This window comes from Oryctolagus cuniculus, chromosome 11 (assembly GCF_964237555.1).
Source record: "Oryctolagus cuniculus chromosome 11, mOryCun1.1, whole genome shotgun sequence".
NCBI classification, from domain to species: Eukaryota; Metazoa; Chordata; class Mammalia; order Lagomorpha; family Leporidae; genus Oryctolagus; species Oryctolagus cuniculus.
The window spans coordinates 10,665,873-10,681,018 of NC_091442.1; the positions used below are offsets into that span (position 1 = coordinate 10,665,873).

At 61.5% G+C, this 15,146-nt stretch overlaps 1 long non-coding RNA gene across 2 annotated transcripts; it reads left to right on the forward strand.

The window, feature by feature from the left end:
- The first annotated feature begins 164 nt into the window (after window positions 1-164).
- On the forward strand, window positions 165-1,676 carry LOC138844279 (uncharacterized). Of its 2 annotated transcripts, XR_011379840.1 has the most exons (3): window positions 166-630; window positions 895-1,123; window positions 1,457-1,676. It is a non-coding gene; the product is annotated as an uncharacterized lncRNA (long non-coding RNA). The 2 variants fall into 2 exon arrangements; XR_011379839.1 differs by having other exon boundaries at window positions 165-630; window positions 895-1,676.
- Window positions 1,677-15,146: the final 13,470 nt, after the last annotated feature.

Here is a 15,146-nt window from a genome sequence, read left to right on the forward strand (position 1 = left end):
GTGGGGGTGGGGCGCGGGACTCCAGGGGAGGCCTCGGAGGAGCCTGGACTTTGCCTCGGGGGCGCTGGGGAGCGACCAGCACTGGAGCAGGGCCGGGCAGGGGCGCCCCCGACCGGGGCCAGCTGTCTCGGGGGTGGGGAGCGGGTCGGGGGGGGGGGCGAAGACAGCTGGCCCTGCCCCCCAGCCCCCCTGCAAGGCTTGACAGCCCCGCGAGGTGTGCATCATCCCACAAGCGGCGTGTGAGCTCGGTTCCACCTGTGGTACCGGGACTGCCAGAGGTGGCAGTCAGACCTGCTGGGCCTCTGCTCAAAGCTCGCCCGCGGTCCTGCCTCGGAGTCAAAGCCGGAGGCCTCGCCGAGAGGGCTCAGCCCGCCCGGCCGGCCCCTGCCGGCTTTCCACAACTCTCCCTTCCCCCAGCCTGGCCTGTTCCTGCAGCACACCAGCCCTCTTCCGCCCGCCGCAGGACCCAGGCACCTGCCACCCACCCTCTCCTGCCTGAATCTCTCCCGCTTCGCCTTCTCTGTGCCCGCGGGCTGCAGTTTTACCAGCCGCCCCGCCTCCGTACTGATGAGATAAATGCAAATGAGACCACGGCGCGATTCCATTTCACGCCCAACAGAAGGACAAAAAGTAAAGTTCGCTCCCTGGTGGGTGAGGATGTGGGGACTGGCCGGGGGGGGGGGGGGGGGCACAGCCATGGGGGAGCGCCTGGCCTCAGTCCCCCGCAGGTGATCCCACTCAGCCCTGTTCCCCGACCAGTGGCATCCCAGAAGCTCAGCCCTAACTTTCCCTGGGGAATTCGGTCCCTCCCAAGCACACCCAGATGATGTCTGCGTGGGGGCCTCTGGGGTAAGCGGCTTGAAAAGCTCCCTCCCCTGGTATTCTAATGAGCAGGCAACCTCAGAACCACCACCCCGAGGAACAAGAGAATATTCACGGCACCCCGTTCCTGACAGCGAAACGACACGGTACCACCCAAACGCTTGCCAGCAGCGTCCTGCAGTAACACGCCGCGGTGTAGCTCTGCCTCGGAACACGATGCAGCAGTGCGCACGGACAGCAGCAGTGATGAACCTCAGAACACACGGGGCTGGGCAGAAACAGCTGCACCCAGCTGCATTCGGTAATTAGAATTACACGAGGCTCAAAGCCGGCTGACAGCCTCTCCCAGGGACGCAGACCTGGCTGTGTGGAGCTGGTAACAGTGGAAAGAGCAAGGAGGTGTTTAATGTAAAATTGCGAATACTGTTTGGCTGGGGGGACAGGGTAAGGCATTACCTGGAATTCTGGGAATATTCTGTTTCCTGAAGTGAGATCTGAACCCACCTGGTATGAATGGTATACTTAACACACGCCCTTCCGGCGCCCATGGCTCACTAGGCTAATCCTCCGCCTGCAGCGCCGGCATCCAATATGGGCCCGGGTTCTAGTCCCGGTTGCTCCTCTTTCACTCCAGCTCTCTGCTGTGGCCCGGGAGGGCGGTGGAGGATGGCCCAAGTGCTTGGACCCTGCACCCACATGGGAGACCAGGAGGAAGCACCTGGCTCCTGGCTTCGGATCGGCGCAGCTCCAGCCATAGCGGCCATTTGCAGGGTGAACCAATGGAAGGAAGACCTTTCTCTCTGTCTCTCTCACTGGCTAACTCTGTCAAATAAATAAAAATTTTTAAAAAAAAACCGTGTCTTGATAACTGTAGCCATAGTAGGACCCACCCCACCCCCAGCACCTACGGTATAGCCCATCATCCTGTTCTCTCTCTTTAAAAATATTTGTTTATTTATTTGAAAAAGCAGAGTGACAGAGAGTGAAATCTTCCATCCTCTGGTTCACTCCACAGTCAGGGGCTGGGAACTCCACCTGACTCTCCAGGTGCTGGCCGGAACCCAAGCACGTGGGCAGGCGCACGAGCAGGAAGCTGGACAGACAGGGAGTAGCGATGCGGGGCGGGAACAGGTGCTCCACGAGGTGTCCCTGGCAGGGCGAGGCGCCGGCCCCACCCGGGGTATCCGCAGAGCAGCAGCAGGGCTCACTGCGGCCTCTCCCAGCCCCACCTCCTCCCCACGGGGTCAGCCTGGGCGAACGACCTGGCTTCCCCCGGCCTGTTTCCCCGACGGCTGAAAAGTGGGCGGTGCTCACCTCCGGGAGATGCCCCCATCGGTAAAGGGGCACCCCGGGTCCGGTCAGGCACAGCGCCAGGCAGCAGACCTCTGTCCGCGCGGGACCTGGTCTGGCTGAGTTGCCCCTCGCGCCCCGCCTGGCTGCCCCTCGCCTTCCTGCCTGCCAGAGCGGGCGGTGGAGACCACGGAGTAGCCTCGGGCTGCGCACCGGCTGTGGCCCCGGGCGGCGAGAAGGCGAGAAGGCGAAGGGATTCTGCTGATGCTGTGACGTCAGCGCTTCCCGCAATGGGCGACCTCTTCGGCCGCGGGCCGGCCGGGCCCTGCCCTTCCCCGAGGCGTCCGGCCACGTCCGCCGCCCCCCACCCCCGGGGCGCGCTCCTCGGCCGCCCTCTGCTGGTTGAGACGCCTCCCGGGATCCGTCGCGGGCTGCTGGGCGCGGGAAAGCGGGTTCGGCTTTGGATAGCAGTTGGGGAACAGGAGAAATGGACCAGATGCGCGCGTTTGGGGCAGGTGTCCGAAAGGGAGGCGAGATCTACAACCATCAGGAGGGTCTCCGTCCGCGGGGAGAGGTTTTCCAAGGTCCCGGAAGTGGGAGATGTGTGCACGTGGCTGTAACGATATTCAGCCTTCTGAAAACGGGTCCACGCAGCCCCGGCCCCCGGAGCTGACCTCCTGCAGGGGATCACGCAGGACATCAGGATCACGTAACAGCTGTCTCTTGCTGCTGCGAATCAGGTGGCAATTCCGGGAATGTCTTTGTCGCACATCCTGCACTCCAGGTCAAACGTTACACAAAACGCTGACACATGTGTCCACCCGACCGCCAAAGAGGCCCCAGGACACTGCACTCCCGCCAGCAGCGGCCCCCGGGGGCGTGGTGGGCCCTGTTTTCCTCTCTGTCCATCCGATCAGAGAAGCAGGGTCACCTGGCTGCGGTCTGCATTTCACGTGCAGGGGGCGGGGCTTTCTCACCTGCTCTGAAGCCGGCTGCCTTGTGTGTATTTTTTTTTTTTTTTTTTTTTGACAGGCAGAGTGGACAGTGAGAGAGAGAGACAGAAAGGTCTTCCTTTTGCCGTTGGTTCACCCTCCAATGGCCGCCGCGGCTGGCGTGCCAATCCGAAGCCAGGAGCCAGGTACTTCTCCTGGTCTCCCATGGGGTGCAGGGCCCAAGCACTTGGGCCATCCTCCACTGCACTCCCGGGCCACAGCAGAGAGCTGGCCTGGAAGAGGGGCAACCGGGACGGAATCCGGCGCCCCGACCGGGACTAGAACCCGGTGTGCCGGCACTGCAAGGCGGAGGATTAGCCTCATGAGCCGCGGTGCCAGCCGTTCTGTGTGTTCTGAACACAGCATTGTTTCAGGACTCCACGCTGGTGCTCATCTTCATTTCTTCTCTTTTTTCTTTTTAAAGAAAATTTACTTATTTGAAAGGCAGAGTTACAGAGCGGCAGAAGCAGAGAAAGAAGTCTTCCATTGACTGGTTCACTCCTGAGCCAAAGCCAGGAGCCAGGAGCTCCTTCCAGGTCTCCCACTTGGGCAGTCTTCTACTGCTTTCCCAGGCCATAGCAGAGAGCTGGATCAGAAGTGGAGCAGCTGGGACTTGAACCAGCCCATATGGGATGCTAGCACTGCAGGCAGCGGCTTTACCCGCTACGCCAAGCGCCGGCCCCTCTTTATTTCTTCTTTTTTATTTGACAGGCAGAGTTAGACAGCGAGACAGAGAGTAAGAGAAAGGTCTTCCTTCCGTTGGTTCACCCCCAAAATGGCTGCCACGGCTGGCGCTGCGCCGATCCAAAGCCAGGAACCAGGTGCTTCTCCTGGTCTCCCATGCGGGTGCAGGGCCCAAGCACCTGGGCCATCCTCCACTGCACTCCCTGGCCACAGCAGAGAGCTGGCCTGGAAGAGGAGCAACCTGGACAGAACCGGCGCCCCAACCGGGACTAGAACCCGGGGTGCTGGCGCCGCAGGCAGAGGATTAGCCTAGCGAGCCACGGCGCCGGCCTCCTCTTCCTTTCCAGGAGCTCCGAGTCTGGTAGGCTAAGTGGCCTCTGGCAACTGGCTCACCAGTCGGAGGTTCATCCCAGCCAGGACCAGGAGTCAGCAGCCTCTGGGGAGAGCCCCTGCCGCGTCAAGGCTCCGCTCCTCCCTCGTCTTTGATTAAAAAATCAAAACAAAACAAAAATGCTTCCAAGTCTGACACTCGCAGAAAACAGTGATTCAGCCCTGGGCCTGAGCCAGGAGCCCCCTCCCCCCCCCCCATGAAGAATCAGTCACAGTCCCCGGAGACTTTGCCTCAGAGGTTTCTGGGTCAGAGTCCAAGTGTGCTGGGGCTGGCCCAGAGCTGGGGGCCGAGATAAGGCGCGGCCCTTCTCATTCCCCTCGCTGTGCACCTGCCACGTCTGCTGGGCTCTGTGTAAGAGGCTTCCCCCGGGCTGTCCCTGTGGCATCCCAGTGGGGTGTTGCCCACAGCGAGGCCCCCCGGGGCCGCCGGTGGTTACTGGTGGTCGCTGCACAGTCGCAGGCCGAGAAGAAAGGAGGAGGCTGGAGCCGTCATGAATGTGGAACGCTGTCAAGACAGGGCAGGCACTGCGGCCTGGGCTGTGCGTGTTCTGATCCGGCCGCTGCGCATGCGCCTGGGCACGCAGTGGAAGACAGCCTAGGTGCTTGGGAGATCAGGATGGAGTCCCCGGCTCCTGGCTGCAGCCTGGCCCAGCTCTGGCTGCTGAGGCCAGCTGGGGAGCGAACCAGTGGGTGGAGGGTCTCTCTGTCTCTGTCTCTCTCTGTCTCCCCTTCTTGCTCTTCAACTCTGCCTTTCAAATAAATAAATCTTATTTAAAAATAATAAATCAATCACAAAGCCCTTCTGTGTGTGCAGACGCTGTCCTGCTCCCATCCTGCGTGGGAGAAGCCTTGCACCCTGTGGCCCCTCGGCACTGCACCCTCCTAGCTCCCCACCGGCCAGCCTGCAGCTCCAGCCGCAGTGACTTGGCCTGACACCGCCCTGGTCCACGGGCTCACCCCTTACCCTCTCGGGAAACCTCCCCGCCAGCCTGCCCCTTCTCCACAGCGCTGGCAACCCCAGCAGGTGCATTTACTTACCGGGTTGCCCCTCGCACCCGAAGCTGGAGACCCGCAGCCCGTGGGCCAAATTGGATTAAGCCCAGGCACTAAGAATGGCTGCATGGCCCGCCGGACCCTGATTCCGAGGCGCTAACCTCATTAACCCCGTTAGTGTTAACCTTCCAGAGAGGAGCCACGCCTCTCGGTACCCCCCGACCCGTCACAAAGATGGTGCTCCCAGTCTGTGTCTGTGTCCTCTGGTTCCATGGGCGCCCCTATGATATCCTTGCTGCTCCGGCCCGCGAGCCCCAGCAGCCCCGCCCAGCAGGAGCTGCTCTGTCCTCCGCAGGCTGGGCCATCAGCACCTAGCACAGGACCTCGGGTGTACAGTGGGTGCTCAACGAGGAGCTGAAAGAAGTGAATGAACTGATCCATTTTTTTTTTTTTTGACAGGCAGAGTGGACAGTGAGAGAGAGAGACAGAGAGAAAGGTCTTCCTTTGCCGTTGGTTCACCCTCCAATGGCCGCCGCGGCCAGCGCGATGCGGCCGGTGCACCGCGCTGATCCGATGGCAGGAGCCAGGAGCCAGGTGCTTTTCCTGGTCTCCCATGGGGTGCAGGGCCCAAGCACCTGGGCCATCCTCCACTGCACTCCCTGGCCACAGCAGAGGGCTGGCCTGGAAGAGGGGCAACCGGGACAGAATCCAGTGCCCCGACCGGGACTAGAACCCGGTGTGCCGGCGCCGCAAGGCGGAGGATTAGCCTAGTGAGCCGCGGCGCCGGCCTCCATTCTTTCAAAAGATTTATTTATTTATTTGAAAGGCAAAGTTACAGAGACAGGAGAGATGGAGAGAGCGCCTCCATCCGCTGGTTCACTCCCCAAATGCCTGCAACAGCCGGGGCTGTGCTGATCCGAAGCCAGGAGCCAGGAGCTTCTTCCTAGTCTCCCACTCAGGTGCAGGGGCCCAAGCACTCGGGCCATCTTCTACTGCTTTCCCAGGCCATAGCAGAGAGCTGGATGGGAAGTGGAACAGCCAGGACTCGAACCAGCACCCATATGGGATGCCAGTGCTGCAGCCACAGCACAGGCCCTGGTCTGTTTTTAAGTGAACAGCTGGCTTTCGTGTAGGAGTACATAGTAAGATAGTGCCTACTGGGCAGGCTGAGGCAGTCGCCGAGAGGCCCGAGAGCCCGGTTGTGTCTCAGGAGGGGACCCACAGGGCCGGGTGCGCTGGAGGTGCCCCGTTCACAAAGAACCTTTCTTGGAGAGGATCGGCTGCTCTGCAGATGTGCCTGTCGCCATCCCACTAAGATACTTTCGCGTGGGAAAAATCCAACCACAAAGATGAGGCACGTGAGGACGCTCTGGGACTGGCTTCTCTTCCTGTGTCCAGTGAGCATAACTAGTGTGACCGGTGGGGGGCAGGGGACCTCGGGAGGCGTCCTGGGCAGACCTGGAGGCGGAGCTCCGATGGCCTTGGGAAAAGGAAGTCGACCGTGAGCAGGTGTGGGCTGAGCGGGCGGGAAGCCAGGTCTCTGCACCTGCACCGCACACCTGCCAGGGCCCAGCGTCACACCCGGGAGGTGGGAGGTCCCCACCTCTGGAGCTCAAGGCTGGGAGAGGCTGCTGGGCCCCTGCTGAGGTGTGGGGCGGGCAGCCCGAGGGGCTCACACCCCCAGGCCAGCCTGTCCTGCCTCCCGTCTATCACCTCTTCCGGGCAGAAGGCAGGCTCCGCCTCCAGGAAAAGCCCTCGGGGCTCCTCTCTCTCCCCCTTGCTCTCACCTCTCACCCCTGCACCTTTTACGTCTCTGAAGCAGAGAGCTGAGAACAGGGATTTCCTTAGGTCAAGTTCGCAAAACCCAAGCCCTAATCGTAGCCATCAAGACGCCCCACACCCTGCCTGGTTCATCCCCTCCCTGGCCATTGTGTGACCTTTGGCCCTGCTGTCCCCTCTGCCAGAACTCCTGATGTGCTCTCCCTGACCCGTCTCCGTCACACTGGCCCGTTGGGTCTCCACAGTAGGCAAGACTGTCAGTCCCATTTTACAGCTGAAGCAACCGAGGCTTAGGAAACACACACGCCCAGGTCCCAGTGGGCCAGGATGTGGTGAAGCAGCCAGGCGCAGACAAGGCCCGGTTCCCATGGAGCTCAGGGGTGAGGGAGGCGGGAGGTGACCGGTGATTCAGGGCAGCCCTGAGGGTCCAAGGTGAGTCAGAGGAGTGAGGTCAGGGCAGGGGCAGGGGCAGGTGCGAGAAGCGGGGGAGAGGGTCTTCCAGGCCCCAGGGACTGGGGGCAGGGACTAGAGTGCTAGACAGTGAAAGTGTTCGGGAGGGACCTGGGAGGGCGCCAGGCGCCCTGGGGTCTGAGTTTTCACAAAAATACCTGTTTCTTCTCTTGTTATCTGAAGGGCAGAGTGACACACGGCGCTCTCCCACCTGCTGGTTCACTCCCAGACAGCCAGGACTGAGCCAGGAGGAAGGCAGGAGCCAGGGATTCCATCCAGGGTCCCCCAGGTGGGTGGAGCCATCTGCTGCCTGCCAGGGTGTCCCTTAGCAGGAAGCTGGGCCAGAAGTGGAGCAGCAGAGACCCAAAGCAAAGCCCTGTGACGTGGGACACAGGTGTCCCAGGGGCAGCCTAACCAGTGCACCACATGCTTGCCCCGACAGCATTGTAAACCGTCAGAAACGTTCACCTGGGGTTTAGCTGTTTACTAAGTGCGTGAACACTTGGAACACACAGGCACGACTTCCTGCGCAGCTCAGAGCCTGGGTGGACCCTAGCCCCGGCGCTGGTTGTGTGACCCTAGCTAAGTCCCTTGTCCTCCGCCGCACCGCGCCCACCGGCCAGGAGCGGCCCTGCCCGCACGCACACAGGTCCACGCCCGCTGACGGGAACCCCAGCCTGACTTCACCTTGCTGTCTCACTTATCTTGAGATAAGGTTGTCAGATAAAATACTGATAAGCAATTACGTTTGAATTTCAGATAAATCACAAATACGTTTTCAGCATCAAACTGCATGCTTATATTTTATAGGAAAATTCAATGTAACTGGGCCCCTGCGGGGTGGCCTGCTAAGGCCGCCAGCCCTTCTGGGAGTCCGGCTCCTACCGGCGTCTGCAGCCCCGGCCAGGCCAGTCCCCAGTTCATGGGCTGTTCCGTTGCTTCTCTCCTTTGGCTTTCCAGGAACAATAGTGCCACAAAAATCCTTGCACAAAGGACCCTGGCCTCCTCCACAATGGTATCTCTAGGGCGTGTTCCTAGAAGTCCCTTAGTCACTTCTCTGCCCGGATTCCAGCGGCCAGGCTGCGGGGGACCCCACACCTCAGCCCCTCGGGAACCAGGCAGAGCGGCTCTGCTTCTGTCTGATTCTCTCTTCGTCTCTCTTTTTTAAATTAATTAATTAATTTGAAAGGCATAGTGACAGAGAGAGAGAGAAAGATCTTCATCCACTGGTTCACTCCCCAGATGGCCGCAACGGCTAGGGCTGGGCCTGGCCAGAGCCAGGAGCCAGGAGTTTCATCCAGGTCTCCCATGTGGGTGCAGGGGCCAGGCACTCGGGCCGTCCTCCGCTGCTCTCCCAGGTGCCTTAGCAGGGAGCTGCATGGGAAGTGGAGCCGCGGTGGCCCCACGTTTTATGTTCCCATTGCAGCCAGGGCTCAGCGCCAGCCCCACTGCTCCCTTTTGATCCAGCAGCTTTGCAGAGTCTTCCAAAAGTTGCTGAAAAGTGCATTTGAGTGTGCACGGATTTCAAAACGCTTTCGAACCAAGAGACCCTTATCTTTTAATTCCATTTTTCCACAAAGAATTTTGAAGCCCTCTCACACAATAATCGTAGGTCGGCAGGGGTGAGGTGCCTGTCAGGCCAAACAGGCACAGAGCCAACGCCTGGCCCACCTTCCCAGAGCAGCGTGCAGCCACCGCCAGCACCTGCGGTGGGCGTTTGGCCTAGTGCTTGAGACCCGCGTCATCACAGTGCCTGGGTTCCCAGCTTGCTCTGCTTTCTTATTTTTCTTTAAAGATTTTATTTATTTGAGGGGTAGAGTTAGAGAGGGAGAGACAGAGAGAGAGGTCTTCCATCTGCTGGTTCACTCCCCAAGGAGCTGTGCCGATCCGAAGCCAGGAGCCAGAAGCTGCTTCCCGGTCTCCCACGTGGGTGCAGGGGCCCAAGGACTTGGGCCATCTTCCACTGCTTTCCCAGGCCAGAGCAGGGAGCTGAATCGGAAGTGGAGCAGCCAGGACTTGATCCAGTGCCCACATGGGATGCTGGCACCGCAGGTAGAGAATTAACCTACACAGCGCCGGCCCCCTTGAAGCTCTTTAAAAGCTACAAACCATGAGGCTGGTGTGGTGGCATCGTTCTTAACCCCGCTGCTCCACTTCCTGTCCGGTTCCCTGCTAGTGGCCTGCAAAAAGCAGTGGGAGATGACCCAAGGGCTTCGGTCCCTGCAACCAATAAACAGAAGATCCATCAATCTCGGACTTTCAAATAAATTAATTTAAAAGAAAGATATAGGCTGGTGCCACGGCTCACTAGGCTAATCCTCCGCCTTGCGGCGCCGGCACACCGGGTTCTAGTCCCGGTAAGGGCACCGGATTCTGTCCCGGTTGCCCCTCTTCCAGGCCAGCTCTCTGCTGTGGCCAGGGAGTGCAGTGGAGGATGGCCCAGGTGCTTGGGCCCTGCACCCCATGGGAGACCAGGAGAAGCACCTGGCTCCTGCCATCGGATCAGCACGGTGCGCCAGCCGCAGCGTGCCGGCCGTGGCGGCCATTGGAGGGTGAACCAACGGCAAAGGAAGACCTTTCTCTCTGTCTCTCTCTCTCACTGTCCACTCCGCCTGTCCAAAAAAAAAAAAAGGAGAAGAAGAAGAAGATATAAATGAGTAGGCTCCAGCAATCAGAATCTCCGAGGGGCCGAGACTGGATTCTTAGCCCTCAGGCCGCATCTGGGCCCGGGCTGGCTCCCCAGCAGCGCTCGGGCACCAGACGGGCGTGCAGGTGACCTCAGCACGCAGCACTGCCGCCGGCCGGGTCCCCACTAAAGCTTCCCTGGCTCGCTTCTCGGCACTCCCGCTGCCTGGCGAGGAAGACACTCTTGATTTACTTTTTTTTTCTTGCTTTGGTTTATTTATTCATTTATTTTTTGACAGGCAGAGTGGACAGTGAGAGAGAAAGAGAGAAAGGTCTTCCTTTGCTGTTGGTTCACCCTCCAATGGCCGCTGCGGCCAGCGCGCTACGGCCGGCACACGGCGCTGATCCAAAGGCAGGAGCCAGGTGCTTCTCCTGGTCTCCCATGGGGTGCAGGGCCCAAGCACTTGGGCCATCCTCCACTGCACTCCCTGGCCACAGCAGAGAGCTGGCCTGGAAGTGGGGCAACCAGGACAGAATCCAGCGCCCCGACCGGGACTAGAACCCGGTGTGCTGGCGCCACTAGGTGGAGCATTAGCCTGTGGAGCTGCGGCGCCGGCCTTGATTTACTTTTTAAACATGTATTTATTTACGCACTTCACAGGCAGCGTGACAGGAGGAGGAGAGACAGGGCGAGCCGGGGCCAAGCACAGCGGCACCGTAGCCGACATGGGACACGGACCCAGGCAGTGGCTTCACCTGCTGCGCCGCACCCGCCCCCCAGGGGGGAACTTCTATTAGTTCCATTTCACAGATGAGGAAACCGAGAGTTAACTCCGGCCGGGGAGTGTGGATGCCGCGCCTCTGCCCTGGAACGCCAAGTCCTTCTCTTCCTGGCTTGGCCAATTACTCAGCCCCTGTGGCTTCCAGTGCCGCACTGGGCCACGGGAACACTGTCGGCACCCCCTGCAGGGCAGGCCGCCGGTGAAGTGAGGCTGGCTTCCTGCATGGCCGGATCGCCGGGTTTCCAGAGCCTTTCAGGGATTAAGGGAGGAAAGGAAAGCCGTCCTCGGGGACAGGGATGAAAATGGTCATCACCCTCGTGGCCATCCTGCTGCCGCGGCGCCCAAGGGAGCGGGACAAGAGACGCGGGAAGGCAGGGCGGGAGGCCAGTGTCCAGGGCCTGCCTCGAGGAACCCAGCGGGCAGTGGCCATCTGGGCCTGTCCACCTGATCTTGCTGCCTTTGCCTTCCCAGCCGTCTGCCTCTTGGGCCTCGGGGGACACTGCCCCCTGCAGGCCCTCCGCACAGCTGCACCGACTGTCATCGGCCAAGGACCTACTGGGAAAGGCCTCCTCTTGGTTCTACTTCAAATCCAGGAATATTTATTGAGTCTTCTCTGGGTCAAGTATGGAGGTCAGTAGTGCACCGGACACAGTCCTTGCCCTCAAGAGCCTAACTTCCGTGGAAGAAGACAAAGCAAGCCATCACGCACGTCGTCTAAGGTGGCGTGAAGGTCCGCGGCAGGTGCTCAGAGTGTATCCCCCAAGGTCCGGGCAGCAGCCGAGTAGCCAGATGGAACCAGCAAACACAGGACGCCCACTGAAACGTCAGTTTCCGGTACACGAGTTGCTGCTATGAATATTCCTGGCAGTCACTCCCCGATGCAGGCCAACCCCGCCTACTCCCACGCAAGGGGCAACCGAATGATCACCTGTGCTTAGAGATTCCCATTTAGGCGCAAGCCTTGTCGTTTGCAGTGGGGTTCCCGAGTGAGACTGCCACAGCCCGGCCTCAGGGAACCCGGGCTCCACGGGTGTAGCCAACGCCCCGGGGAGTACAGAGGGACCTTTCTACAGGAGTCACACCTGAAACGGTCCCGACACCCAAGCTGTGATGGGCAGGTGGGGCGGCACCGACCCCGACCCCGACACCCAAGCTGTGATCGGCAGGGGGAGGGCACTGACCCCGACCCCGACACCCAAGCTGTGATCGGCAGGGGGAGGGCACTGACCCCGACACCCAAGCTGTGATGGGCAGGTGGGGGGGCACTGACCCCGACCCCGACACCCAAGCTGTGATCGGCAGGGGGAGGGCACCGACCCCGACCCCGACACCCAAGCTGTGATGGGCAGGTGGGGCGGCACCGACCCCGACCCCGACACCCAAGCTGTGATCGGCAGGGGGAGGGCACCGACCCCGACCCCGACACCCAAGCTGTGATCGGCAGGGGGAGGGCACTGACCCCGACCCCGACACCCAAGCTGTGATGGGCAGGTGGGGCGGCACCGACCCCGACCCCGACACCCAAGCTGTGATGGGCAGGTGGGGAGGGCACTGACCCCGACCCCGACACCCAAGCTGTGATGGGCAGGTGGGGAGGGCACTGACCCCGACCCCGACACCCAAGCTGTGATGGGCAGGGGGAGGGCACCGACCCCGACCCCGACACCCAAGCTGTGATGGGCAGGTGGGGAGGGCACTGACCCCGACCCCGACACCCAAGCTGTGATCGGCAGGGGGAGGGCACCGACCCCGACCCCGACACCCAAGCTGTGATGGGCAGGTGGGGGGGCACCGACCCCGACCCCGACACCCAAGCTGTGATTGGCAGGGGGAGGGCACCGACCCCGACCCCGACACCCAAGCTGTGATTGGCAGGGGGAGGGCACTGACCCCGACCCCGACACCCAAGCTGTGATCGGCGGGGGGGGGGGGGCACTGACCCCGACCCCGACACCCAAGCTGTGATCAGCCGGGGGGGGGGCACTGACCCCGACACTCAAGCTGTGATGGGCAGGTGGGGGGGCACTGACCCCGACCCCGACACCCAAGCTGTGATCGGCAGGTGGGGGGGGCACTGACCCCGACCCCGACACCCAAGCTGTGATGGGCAGGTGGGGGGGCACCGACCCCGACCCCGACACCCAAGCTGTGATCGGCAGGGGGAGGGCACTGACCCCGACCCCGACCCCCAAGCTGTGATCGGCAGGTGGGGGGGGGGCACTGACCCCGACACCCAAGCTGTGATTGGCAGGTGGGGGGGGCACTGACCCTGACACCCAAGCTGTGTTTGGCAGGGGGGGGCACCGACCCGGACACCCAAGCTGTGATTGGCAGGGGGAGGGCACTGACCCCGACACTCAAGCTGTGATTGGCAGGTGGGGCGGCACCGACCCCGACACCCAAGCTGTGATTGGCGGGGGGGGGGGGGGGGCGGCACCGACCCCGACACCCAAGCTGTGATTGGCAGGTGGGGGTGGGGGCGGGACACCAAACACCGCAGAGTGACGGGCGCGTGGCCCGTGTGCGGTCCTCGAGTGGGGAACAGGATCCCCCCGAGGGGCGCGAGGCCTGTAGGTCGGGGGCCCAGGGCGCATTAGTGGCAGGAGCCGAGGCTGGCGAGGTGGGCAGTGGGAGAGCACACAGCACCGCGAGGGACACGGCCAGGTGCAGGGACGTGACGGTGACGGAGCCGCGGAAGGGTTTTACAGGACGCGATCACTCCGCGTTTCCAGACCCTCCGGCTGCCAGGGCTCCGGATGTCGCGGCAGTAACTCCGAGCTGAGCGTGGAGACTCGTGAGCCGCCGGCGGCAGCAGGGTGGCGAGGAAAAGACGAGCTGGGCAGTGGCTGCAGTCGGTTTGGTCTGGTGACGTGGGACACTGAGTGAAGACAGCAAAGGGCTTGTATGACGACGTTCGGGCTGGTTCACGACCGGCTGCGGGAGACCGGGCCCTAGCACGCGTGGGTGGTTCACGACCGGCTGCGGGACAGCGGGCCCTAGCACGCGTGGGCTGGTTCACGATCGGCTGCGGGAGAGCGGGCCCTAGCACGCGTGGGCTGGCAGGAGGCGGCAGGAGCTGAGCCACGCAGAACCTAAGGCTCCCGGAAGTCAGAGCTGGGCAGGTGTATGAGGGGCCGGCTCTAGGCACCGGTGACCCGAGAGCTGCCCGCTCTAGAACCGTCTATCGGGATGCACTGACCGCCAGTCCTGGAAACCAAGGACAGGAGGGTGAGCGGGGCAGTCGGCCAGGGCTGGTGGGTAGGGTGGGCGGAGGGAGTGGAGGACCGAGGAACTCCAACAGTTAGCAGGAGGCAGCCAGGGCGATGGCACTGCGCCAGGAAGGCCAACAGAAGCAACTATTGCCAGGGGAGCGCAGGCCGCGCAGCACGCACGCCGCAGGCCGGACAGGGTAAGGCGGAAGCACCTGCTGGGCTTACCGAGGCGGGACCAGCCCAGCGCTGGTGCTGGGGTGCGGGAGGCAGGGCGGAGCCTTCTGGCGGGAGACATTGGAAACAAAATGAGGCAGCTTGTGGGCAATCAACTAGAGATGTTTGGCTGCAAACATTGTAGGCTACCCTTGCGCCTGCGGCGCCGGCATCCCATATGGGCGCCGGTTCGAGTCCCTGCTGCTCCTCTTCCAATCCAGCCCTCTGCTGTGGCCTGGGACAGCAGCAGAGATGGCCCAGCTCCTTGGGCCCCTGCACCCACATGGGAGACCCGGGAGTAGCTCCCAGCTCCGGCCATCTGGGGAGTGATCTAGCGGATGGAAGACCGGTCTCCTCTGTCTCTGTAACTCTTTCAAATAAATCTTTAAAAAATAAATAAAAAAAGATTTAGGGCCAGCAGTGAGAGGGTAGAAGAAACGAATCACGCTCACATGCTGCTTGGGAAGAAGAGCAGGGGGCCGTGGAGCCCCAGCTCGGACAAGGCCCACGTGGAGACGGGAGAGGTCCAGAGGCTACTGTCACTCTGCACTGGTTTCCAATTTCATGATGAACTTGAAAGTAACTTCCTTTTTATTTGAAAGGCTGAGTTACGGGGCAGGCGGGGAGCAGGGATGGAGAGAAACCCTCCATCCCCTGGTTCACTCCAGAAATGGCTGTAATGGCCGGAGCTGGGCTGATCCGAATCTCCCGTATGGTCGGCAGGGGTCCAAGCACTCGGGCCATTAGCAGGGACCTGGACTGGCAGGAGCCTGAACTGGCTGATATGGGACACAGGTGTCACAGGTGGTGGCTTAACCAGTTCTACAACGCTGGCCCACTCAGGCAGCACTTTTGGTTTTTTTCAACCTGTTTTAGTGAGAAGGGACTTCACTTCTGGAGTAGACGTCAGGAAA